The following is a 12,558-nucleotide window of genomic DNA, read 5'->3' on the forward strand; positions in this document are numbered from 1 at the left end:
ACACCCAACACGCAGGCACATTCAGTTTCATCTAAAAACACATCACAAGCTGCTTTTGCAGGTATCATAGAGGTCAGTCAGAGCCTTTGGTGGAGGTAAATGCTCTTCCCCTGTCGCAGCACTTCTGGTGATGGCTCCCTCTAAGTACAGACACACAAGCCTGGCTGCAGGCAAGCGGCAGAGGGGAGGGGGGCAAACTGAGCACAAGAAGCAGGGCAATCCAGCTTGGGGGATCTGCAGCAGACACCTCAGCAGCAAGCCCCTTCATGGCTCTCTCGGGGAAGTGGATGTCTCATCACACCCACTCAGGTCACACAAACAAAATATCTTTTATCAACCTAAGCCAGTGTTTACATCATCTTGCCTTCATTCTGTTCCCCAATGCCTTAATATCATGTTTACAACTTTGTCTGTCCCTATATCACCTCTCTTTGCTTCCACACAGAAGAGAAGCTGCTGTTCCTGCTTCTTAAGATTACTCTCAAGCGACCTTCCTTTAAAATTTATAACCCTATATAAATCCATAGCAACAATTTCTCAGCTGTTCCAGCACTTTGGGCTATCGATCGGCCACAGTGTGCGTGCTGTGAGGTGGTTAACCAAGTCTGTTCCCCAGGCTCACCCCAAGCAAAGGAGAGAGAACTCTTGCTCAGCACAGTTTCCCATCAAGCTGTGTTTCTCAAGAGCTGATTGCACACTTGAACAATCACACATAGCTTGTCCACCTTTCTACAAGCTCCTTTGCACCATGGCCCAGTAGTGGTGGTTTCTCACTGTTGAAAATGTTCATTTGTAGAGAGATAAATCAGAAACTTTTATGTTTTTTTCTTACTCTTCTTGTAATTAATTGCTAAGGTCTTACCTGGAGCTGATGTAGGCAGTGTGACTAGTGAATGTGCAGAGCCTGAGAGCATTTTAATTGCTTGTTTGTGCCTCTTCTCCCATTGTTAAGTTGGTTTATGCAAATATCCTTCATAATTACAGCGGAGCAAAGCCCAATGCAAACCCTAATTCTTTTGTGTAACCTCCTAAGAGCACTGAGCTAGTCTTGTAAGCGAGGGAGGACAGCTTGGTTTGGGTGGATTTTGTCTATAAAGCCTGCTGTGAGAGCAATCACTGGGGATGTACTGCTGGAGCAGGAGGATGCACTGAGTCATGTCTCACAGGCGTCTGTCTCAGCCGAAGTGCAATTCAACTTTTTCATAAATGACTTGGGTGATGGAGCAGGGACAACACTTACCGAGTGCACAGCTGCCAGTCAGATGAGAGAGGCTGCAGTTACCTTGGAGGACAGACTTGGTGTTCCACATGATCTTATCAAGACTGAAAATCTATTAGAGGCAAGCACAGCAGCTCAGCAGGAAAGTATGCAGTGCAAATCCAGGATGGGGCATGACCAGCCATGTAGCAAACCCCTGGAGGAATATCATTGAATCATATAATCATAAAATAGTAGGAGCTGGAAGGGACCTTTGGAGATCATCTAATCCAACCCCCCCTGCCAAAGCAGGTCTACCTAGATCAGGTCACACAGGAACACATCCAGGCATGTTTGAAAACCTCCAGAGAAGAAGACTCCACACCCTCCCTGGGCAGCCTGTGCCAGTGCTGCTCATGAGCTGAGCCTGCTCAGCAGCATTGCCCCAGGGGAGCTCTTCCAGTATGTGAAAGCTGCTGTAAAAGTGGAAGGAAATCTTGTGCATCCAACATCCATGGTTTGTAAAACAGTGAATGCTGGGCTTACATGACAAAGGGAAGAATCAGGCTTGGCATTGGAAAATTGTCAGAAACACAGGAGCACTGGAACAATCTGTGTAGGGAGTTCATGCAGACTGGTCATGCAGTGGATCACTGCAAACTTCCTACAGCAAGTTGCAAACATCCACCATTAATGGTGGGAGAATGAGTCTGTCTCCAGACAGAGACATAGGTTGAACAAACTTGTGAGGTCTCTTCCAGTGCTATTTTAGTGTGTCACCATTATAGTCACGTGTACTTCTTGAATTTACTGTTTGAAAGGAGTTGAGCAGCAGGTAGTCTGACACTACAGATGCTGCAGTTCTCAACCTTCTCTTTAGGCCAGACTTTGTGATTACTTTGTTACATATTGCTGGCCTCCCAAGGCCAGCAATTCTCCTAATTCATACAATGCCTAGACACCAGAATGGATCCCATACAGAACTGTTTATGAATACATACGGCAGGCTGTTTTTTCACAGAGACTTCCTGCAGAGCATCAACATCTTCTCAATCAAGCATTGAACTCCGAGTTTAAAATCAGGTTTTCTTTTGTTGGACTTCCTTGCATGCAAGACCATCCCTGAGAGGCAGAGCTACAAATCATCCTTCACAGTAGGAGGTGCTCTGGTACATTTCCTATAACGATTAGAGCCAGCTGACCTCCGAGTTGTTACAGAGAAGCGGCTGAAGTCGTCTGAGGACAGCTGTAGGTGCAGGTACAAAACAAAGTGCTCTTTTTCTTTGAGGTGACTGTAAAAAAGATTATGGAGCAAATTATCTTTCTCCTTTAGCTAAATCTGTGAATAACAGTCTAGGAAAAATGTCCCAAGTAAAGTGATTTCCATGGGGATGTTCCTTATTCCAGGTTATCTACAGCCAATAGGAGGGAAGGGTTGTTGAATCACTGCAAGGGTTGTTGAATCACAACCCCTTTTCACCACCACTGACCTGAGCCCTTCTCATCAAAAGGGGGTGAGTGAAGGGCCTCCAGCAAGCAAGGCATGGTGGTACCAAAAAAAGCAGGAGGTGGAAGAAAGAGTTCTGGTTGATAATAAACTGAACATGAGCCAGCAATGTGCCGTCGTGGCCAAGAAGGCCAATGGCATCCTGGGATGCATCAAGAAGAGTGTGGCCAGCAGATCAAAGGAGGTTCTGCTCCCCCTCTACTCTGCCCTGGTGAGGAGTCGTCTGGAGTCCTGTATCCAGTTCTGGGCTCTCCAGCTCAAGAAGGACAGGGAAGTCCAGCACAGGGCTACCAAGATGATTGGGGGACTGGAGCATCTTCCTTATGAGGGAAGGCCTGGGGCTGTTTAGTCTAGAGACCTCATTAAAAGCATCTGAAAAGTGTATGTCAAGAGAATGGGGCACCACTTTTTTCTGTGGTGTCCAGTGGTAGGACTAGGGGTAATGGAAAAAGCTGGAACAGAAGTTCCACTTAAGGAATAACTTCTTTCTGTGAGGGTGAGGGAGCCCTGACACAGGCTGCCCAGGGAGGATGTGGAGTCTCCTTCTCTGCAGGTTTTCAACACCTGCCTGTATGTGTTCCTGTGGACTTCATCTAGGTGAAACTGCTTTAGCAGGGGGTTGAACTAAATGATCTTTAGAGGTCCCTTCCAACTCCTGCCATTCTGTGATTCTGTGAAGAAAATCACCTTGAGATGCTCGGTCTGTTGTATGTGCACTGTAGCAACTGCCATAGCACTATACAGACTGCAAATTAAATCATAACGATGTGGATGAACGAATGGGGTCAAATTCTAGGTCATGTCATTAGGACACAGCCATTAATTTTAATTAATGGGAATTGTAATATAATGATGTCTGACAGCAAAATTAAGGTAGGGGTGCACGTGTATACGTGCATGAGTCAGTGTCTGCAACCTCAGAGAACAGACCTTTTGGCTTTGATAGAAAGGTCACGGTAGGAGGGTTCTGAAGGAATAACCCATTTCCCTTTCTGCTCAGGCCATGGAGCCATGCCTCTGACAAACTTTGGCCAAACTTTGCTGAGAAAACTGGAGTAAAGCAAAGAGTCTTTGTGCAGGTTTGTCCCCCAAATTGCCAAACAACTCCAGTGACTTCTACAGCTGGTAAATACAGAGCAAATAAGGGAATCAATAGGTAATAATAAAGCAGATAACAAGCTGATGAGTGAGAAGCTGCATGTGTTCATACAAGATAGATCACATCAGACAAAATCAATAGCTGCCTTTGTCAAAGCTATGGGCTTGGTGACAACAATAGACATTTATCTAAATTATAGTAACTTTTGACAAAAAACACACTCGTACAAAACCTGGAGGGGGGCAATCTGTTCAGATGCTCTGCTGCCGAGTTTGAATTACTCAAACATTCTTAGCTGAATAAAAGAATTCCATTTTCTGGACCCTCTGAGGGGTGCTGGCAAGATGCATTTTGAATAAGGATGAGGAACTAGATGCTGCCAAACCCCTACAGAACTGTGTGATGCACTGATCACCCATACTTTCAGAAACCCTACCCATTCACTACCCTAAATACTTGCTGACTGAAAGCTTTCATATGACTTAGAAGATCTGTGTTACAAAGCAAGTTCACCACAATCAGTGTCACTTGGGTGCATCTTTCCAACGACATGTGATCCTCAGAACCATCCCGTGGAAACACCACACGAAGCAATGCAAGAGCTGAACAAAGAAGAAAAAGGAGAAGGTTCCTTGATCAGTGGAAATGGTGTGAGGGGGGGTCACGGAGACTCTTGTTTCTGGGGCAGGCAGGACAGCACGTGGCAGTGACTGCCTGCACAGATGTGTCTGTTTCCTGGAAAGGACGTTTCTGCCATGGATGTAGCTGGATAAGAGATTCACAGCACCAGGTTTGCTGTGAGGCCTCATGTCTAGCATTCTCAATGATGAGGACGTTGGCCAAGTCCCACACACATGGTCCTGCTCCATGACCAGGGTTTAGGTCAGGGTCATGGGCTTACTGCTCTTTCGCTTTTGGCAACTCACATCTGTAATGCTCTCTCTCTCTACTATCTCTACTGCAGATACCCAGTGCTATTGGCAACCAGTTCTAAAATGGTCACAGAAAAGCACATAGTAATCATATGTGACCAACTTCCAAATAAAATATATTACCTGTGTTGATATTTTCCCAGAGTATTTACTTTTCTGTGAACATCAGGTTAATAAAGATGTTTAGCACAGCCACATGATTGCAGTAAGAGTTCATATTGTTTTATAGCTGGCTCTTCATATTGGCTTTGCCTTGAGGACAAGGGGAGGGGAGGCTCCTACAGCATTTTCTTCCTGTACGATTAAAAAGGTTCATGTTAGAAAGTAACACGTGAAGTTAACAACAATAGTAAACCTCTAATCTGCAGACAATCAGACAAAAGAAAGCTAGTAACTTAGCTGAGATCACTAGTCTGATTTATTGCAGCCTGTAAAAGGAAACTTAAATCAGCTGCTGAAACCATGGGCACCAATGCCTCAATATCCGCTTGCTGATAAAGGTGCGTCTGATGCTCTTTACATGAAAACATTTACGAGAGAGGGACCAGTTATTTCATTTAAAGGGACTCAGGGAGCCATTTGCCTTGCCAGACATGTTTATTTCTGAGCAGGATGGCCTCTCTGATGAAGCCATGCTGCCTTGTGCCGCAGCTCAGCCCTGCCGCCGCTTGCCCAGGCTCACTGAAAGGGGCAGTATGGGCACAAACTGGGGAGTAACACCATCCCATGCACACTCAGGACATCTTGTGGGGCAGCAGGCTCTGAATTTATACTGACTCACTAGTTTCCTTTTGTGAAAAAGCCTATTCTGTCAGCTCCACGTGGAGAAGCACTTCCATGAGCTGGTCACCATGGGCGAGGAGCTTTGGCTTTACAAAGGTCAGGGCTTCTCCTGTGACTCTGAGACACAGGGAGGTTTCAACAGCATCCCTACTCTTCCCCATCGCCTTCCCAGTGTTGGAAAGACTCACTCCATACAGACTGCCCTTCCCCCAGCATCAGGTGTGCATTAGGAGGCAGGTACAGCAGGAATGAATAAAAACCCCAGGGATTTCTTGGTGTGCCTGGCTGGAGGATGCTTGTTGTTTTAACCTGAGTGATGCTCTCGAGAAATGCCCCTGTGTCAGCCCATATGTCCTCTAAGACTTGGGTAAAAAGAGATGTTTCCTTGCAATGTCTCATTCCTACAGATGAAATGGATATTCAAAAATTCATTTGTAGGCTTTAGTTTTCTTGAGTACTGCAAATGTATTCAGCCCAACTAAGCTTTTTTTTGCTTTCCAGCATTTCCGCAGAAGAATAAAAGCCATTTCTCAGACTGCTGCTCAGAAATCTCTGGGAGATGCTGGCATTCAGCTTGTCACATCATCAGTTCCTCTATCTACACACTTAAATCAGTAAGTTTAACAGGGGCCAGGACCCAGTTTCCCACCTGATATAAACACTGATGTGAGGGTAACGATCCAGCACATCACAGAACGATTCCTGTGTTGGTGGGAATGTGCAGAGTGTATGTGTGCTGTACATAACACCCAGTGCCTAACAAAGATGCACACTGGAAGGTGAGCTCTGATGGCTGATAGCCACCCTGAGGAGAGGGCTAGCTCTGCCCCTGGGCAGGGGTCCACCCAAGAGGCAGCCCCGGGAGCCCTGCTGTGGGATGGCTCGTGCTGCCTGACCTGATCAGTCGCCAGAAGCAGACAAACTGACATAGTGGGTGAGACGGCCAAGCCCAGCTCTCACGCGTGACTGTATGGAGTACCCTCAAGCACTAGCAAGTGGCAAGGAGAGCCCCAGACCACTTCCCAGCACAGTGACCTGCTCTCTCTGGGCAGCCCTGTTCCCTGAGGGGATGCCGAGGCTTGGAGGCACCGCACAAAGTACCTGCTTTAGTTTCTTGATGTGTATGTGTATGCATCCAGGCCTATACCTCTCTTTCGAAGCCTCAAGCCCAGACCCCTCCTTGTAAACCCAGATAACTTCATGTGTGCAACTGGCATGGCTAAACATTTCCTCCTGGGTGTGGGACCAAATACCCCAACAGAAAAAGTGCTCTAACATCACCCAAGACCACACCACCAGCCCACGGGGAAAAACAGTGCTGCAAAAGCAAACAGAAGAGGGTGAAGGACAATGGGCATTTTCCCTCAGCTCCTCTGCCCAGGTCAGCCCTGGGGAGAGGGCTGGGTTTGGAAGGGAGGGGTGCAGATACGCAGGAGCCCCGAGCAGCAGGGCTTTGGCATAGCCTGTCATCCCCTAAACACACTTGTGCAGAGCTAAGTGTCACGGGGACTTCATCACAAAGCTGAGGCCCTGGCTAAGGATGTGTCAGTAAAGCCTCATGCAACTACACCAAGACATAATGAATTTACAGACATGTGAGGATGTAATTAATAGGCACAAGCTGGGGCACAGGAAGTTCCACCCAAACTCAGGCAGAAACTTCTCTCTTGTGAGGGTGAGGGAGCCCTGGCACAGGATGCACAGAGAGGCTGGGGAGTCTCCTTCTCTGAAGGAGATGTTACTGTGTGCCTGGACACGTTCCTGTGTGACCTGATCAAGGTGAACCTGCTTTAGCAGGGTAGTTGGAATGAACGATCTCTAGAAATCCCTTCCAACCCCTACCATGCTGTTACTCTGTGTTTCTGTGACTGACAATTACATTATTCACAGGTGTAAGTGAAACTTAATGAGCTGGAAACCCCACCTTCAAGTATTTACAAAAGATGATGCCAAGCTGTTGGGAGTTAAACCTTCTTTAATGCCCCTGTGTTTCCTCAGCTGTGATGTGAAGAGCAGAGCTGACAGGTAAGTGCCCCTGCAGAAACACTGCTTCAGTGCAGAGGAATAGCTGTGTATGAGTCCTGCTCTGTTCATCCTTGGTGGGGAGCTCACTTGTCTGACACCAAGTGCCTTCTGCCATTTCTGGACAGTGTGGTTTATTTAGTGATTAGCACTAGATAGGCCAGTGCCTTTTCCTGCACTCAAAGGCTATGCTGCTGCTCGGACCAAAATCCATCCAAGCATTTTAGTTTACATCAAGGTGTGGCCTCTGGTTCTACTCATCTTGTGCGTTTTGAAATGCCAGAACCATCCTGCCTGCCTCCCTGTACCTGAATCCTAGGTATTAATGGTGCTGGGCTATGCCTACAAAAAGGGCCACGGTCACAGTTTCTCACAAAGGCCTTTCTAAGCGTCCACAGATATTCTTGAAATAAGACATAAGGTTATTTTCTGTGGGGTTTTTTGGTGGTGCTCAAGGAGAGTGGCTTTGGCCAGTGCACACCAATGCTGGACTTTGGCTGTGAGTTAGCAGCGTGCCTGGGTGTTTTTTCCACTCAGGAGTTCTCTGCAAACAAGGGGGAATATTTGGAACCAGCTATGTCCCACTGGCAGAAATGGCACAGGCACTTCTATGTGACCTCTTGGGCTCCAAAGCACCATGGACCTTTTTTGGAAAAGAGATCTCAGGTTATGCAAAGGTATCTACTGATCTGTGACCTACAGGAGGCTGAAGCTGGCACGCTGAGGGCAAGGAAATGCTTTGGGTTTTAGGAGCATTTTGTGCAGCTGATAGGACACAGGCTAATTGATTAAGTCCCCCAGAGAAGCAATAGCTCTGCATCAGGGAGGAAGAAACTGGCACTGCTGCCACATGGGGCTGCTGACTCCTGTAAAGGAAAGGTGTTGAGAGCTCTTACTAAGGGAGCCAGTCCAGATTTGCGGCTTTACTGTTCTCCTGTGGTGTATGGCCCTCCCCAGCAGTTGAAGGGGCTGGTGGGGCTGGGCCATCTTCGCCTACCTGCTGGGAAGGACACAGAGGGGTAGGTGCAGGTATGGCTACTGTGCCGAGCAGCCTGTGGGTCCCTTCTCCAGGGTGCCCTGGGCTTTGTGCCACCCGTGGTGCAGAGCTGCTCACACAGCAATAGCACTGCTCCTGTCCCTTGCCAAGAGGGATTTCTCACTCACTTTGTGGGCTCTCACAAGACTCCAGCAGGGCTTGTCCCCCATCCCTGGGTGAGCAGGAGGAGACTCATCACAGCCCCTCGAGCAGGGCAAAGGCCCTGCTCCTGCAGTGGGCACCCCACGGGTGACAGAGGTGACCTGGGAGCCCTCTCCCTTGATGCCAGTCTTTGCTGGGGCTGGGATGGCAAGCGCAGTTTGGCTGAAAATCTAGGGCTGCTGCTCCAGCTGTTGCAGGCAGTTTCCTGCCTTTTATTTGCTACTTCTTTAACAACAACAAAAAAAAAAAGGAAAGAAAAAAGAAAAGAGGAGAGCTAAAAATAGGAATGAAATGCCAAATGTGGTCCTTGACAGGAAAAGCAATAAAAAATTGCTTCTTTTCCCTGTTTAGCTTAGGGGAGAGGGCTGAGCTCTGCCAGGCGGGGAAGTGCTGCCACCTCCTGATGCTCAGCTCCGCCTGCCGGAGCTCCCTCCGGGCATGGACTTCGGGGAGCCTGAGGCTTTAGGGTTCACCGTTGCCCAGAGCCAGCACAGCCTGACGTGGTTTACGGTTAGATCCCGGGGGCAGACAGCTGAGTGACAAAGCAAAACCACACACGCGGTCTCCAGGCAGCAACAGCAGAGAAATCATACATCACCTGCACTCTGCTAATTTGCGGTGGTTGATCAAAAGCTATCTGATGGTGGGTGGGAGTGAAACCTCGGGGGCTGACGGGGAACAAGCAGCTTTTCCATGGCAAACAGTTTAAAGAAAAGCAGATGTCTTTTACTTACATTTATTTCTTTATGATTACATTCAAATTATTATTCCTGGACTGAAGGAAGGCAGAAAAGTAATGTGGTAAAGGGGGGAGATTAATAACTCTTACTAGTCAGCATAAAGGGGTATATTGTACATCTTGTTCTTCTAAAGGCTTATGACCTACGAAGGGGGAAGGAAAAGTTGAGATGTCCTAAAGGCTGCCATCCTGCACAGGCAGATAAAAGTCTGCTGGTGAGTCTGCCTGCCTGTGCAAAAGAGAAAGGTTGAAAGATCCTTTTTATGGCAGGAACAGGGACCATGTATGAAGACACTATCCCAGGAGTAAGGCTTGTTATTGCAGAGAGTGGGGCACAGTGTCAGAGCCTTTCATCTGCTAGGGCACTTGGTAACATCTGAGGATCCAGTTTTGCATCCAGGAGAGAGATCTCTACCAGTGAGGGTGATAGTGTGGTCTGAAGGAAAAACATCATGGTCAGGCTAGGGGAGTCATCGTGGCTGGTACCAACCAAGGGGACAGGGTGCTTTTCTGGAGGCTCCTATAGGGGTGCTGGTGGTGCCAACCTCCCCATCCCAGAGCTTGGGTCTGGATCTGCACTGTACCACGATGAGAACAGTGCTCACATGGGCTGCAAGTGTCACTTTGGGCCATCCTGGATGGGTTTGGTGTGTACTCCTCTGCACTGCCTCCCAGGGGAACACATGCAAGCAGGGCTGGTACAGAGGGCTGTCATTTGTGCTGGCAATTACAGTGCTTTCCCTCTCTCTCCCTTTCATCTTTTGAAGTGCTCACACCTGGAAGATCTCAGCCAGTTTATTCAGGAGTGGCTGCAGACAAGTGCACTGAGCTGCTTTGGACTTTCTCAGCCTGCTCCAACACAGGGTCATATTTTTTGATGTAAACCCCATCAACTTGTTTTTCATTTAAGAGAGTAGATATGTATTTTTACAATAAGTACAGCATGCAGTCAGCACACTGCCCAAGCACAACAGGGATGGACACAGTCCCCAGCCAGGCAGGAGGCAGCTGGGGCTGGAGGGAGCACAGCCCTTCTCCCTGTCTCTCCATTACAGAGAGAGAGGGAGGCTGAAATTTCACTCCAGCAGTGCTAAGAGTAATATATATGACCAAAAGAACAGTTTTGTCTCTGGGGATTATGAGTCTGCCGAAGGCAGGAAGTAAGAGGAGAAGAGCTGTTTTGGAAAGGCAGGAGTGGCTGACAACAGTGGTGATGCACCTCTCTGGTTTTGGACAGCTTTCTGTCACAGACAGCCTGTGGCTTGCTAACCAGCTTCTGACATTTTAAAGCATGGTACTAGCTAGAACTGAAGATTTGCAAGTGCCTTTTTTTTTTTGTTTTTAATTGGAAGAAGTGGTTCTTGGAACATTTTGAGCACAAATGAATCAATATATCTCTTATCTCCACCTGACGAACAGGAGTGAAAGCAGAAAAGGCACAGACTGTGGTGGCTGCAGGCTGGAGAGAGCAAAGATCCACCTTCCCGTGCCCATGCCTGTGTGTATGGGTATTTATCAGGGCTAGCCCATACCATGGCCCCAGTAAAACCAGCCACAAGCACAAGTGAGGTCTGCAATCTTGGGGATGTGAAATGGGTGCTTAAGAGCAGCATAGAAGTGGCTGGGGCCAGCAATAGATGTAAACGTGGCTTGCTGCTAGCTCCTTCCTGCAGCCTTCCCAATCTGTGCAGAGCTCTGCTTCCTTTCATGTAATCAACAAATTAGGTTCTGTAATTTACCTTACAAACGAGCCTCTCATGTACTCGCTCCCCATTTTTTTTAAAAGAGGTTTAGCAAGCAAACAGTGGGAGACCAAAGAATTAAAGCCATAAAGTAATCTGCATATGATCAGTAATTACCATGAATCAAACCCTCCTTCAGTTCAGCTGGTTATTATTTCCTTGATAATGTAATTCTCTGTGCTGACAAAACTAGGAAATGCTCATTTTCACCAGAATGGCAAATAATTTCCCGCTGTGAATATAATACTGTATCAAGCAGTTTAGTGACCACATAAATCCAGCTAATGAAATTTATGGGGAATATAAGGACTATTAAAAATGGAGACAAAAATCCTGCAAAGCTGGTTGCTCCCACGTGTGTTATGAGGAAAGGAAATTTTGCCAGCAGACTTCTGTTAAATACCTCCTCACAGGTGTCACTGTCCACGCTGACGCTGGGATGCCACAGGCTTGGCGATGTGTGGCTGGAAAGCTGCCCAGTGCAAACAGACCTGGGAGTGTTAATTGACAGCTGGCTGAGTATCAGCCATCAGTGTGCCCAGGTGGCCAAGAAGGCCAATGGCATCCTGGCCTGTGTCAGAAACAGTGTGGCCAGCAGGACCAAGGAGGTGATTATCCCATCGTACTCATTGCTGGTGAATCTGCACCATGAATACTGTGCTCAATTCTGGGCCCCTCACTGCAAGAAGGACATTAAGAGATTGTGCAGAGATGGGCAATGAAGCCAGTGAAGGGTCTGGAAAACACATCTGATGAGGAGTGGCTGAAACAACTGGGGTTGTTTAGTCTGGAGAAAAGCAGGCTCAGAGGATAGATGATAACTCTCTACAACTACCTGAAAGGAGATTATAGTGAGGTAGAGGTCTCTTCTCCCAGGTGACAGGATAAGAGGAAATGGCCTCAAGTTGTGCCAGGTGAGGTTTAGATTTGTTGTGCCAGGTGGGAAGAACCTTTTCCTTGAGAGGGTTGTTAGACACTGGCACAGGGTGCCCATAGAGGTGGGGAAGTCCCCATCCCTGGAGATAAAAGCTGTGTGGATGAGGTGCTGAGGGACATGTTTTAGTGGTGGGCTAGGCAGTGTGAGGCGAGAGGTTGGACTTGATGATCTTAAAAGCTTTTTCTAACCAAAACAATTCTGTGATGGCAAGATGCTCCAGCAGGATTTTTGTTCAGCCTGAAGGTGGAGTGACAGGCACACGTGGCTGCAGCCACACATGCCCCTTTGGTTTGCATCTTTGGACCTGCCCAGCCCTCATGACAAAGGGCACCATGGTCATCACAGCATTACAGCCTTGGCCCAATGCTCCCAAAACCACCTTCTGGATGCAGGGGTGTGAA

This window comes from Colius striatus, chromosome 2 (assembly GCF_028858725.1).
Source record: "Colius striatus isolate bColStr4 chromosome 2, bColStr4.1.hap1, whole genome shotgun sequence".
Classification (NCBI taxonomy): domain Eukaryota; kingdom Metazoa; phylum Chordata; class Aves; order Coliiformes; family Coliidae; genus Colius; species Colius striatus.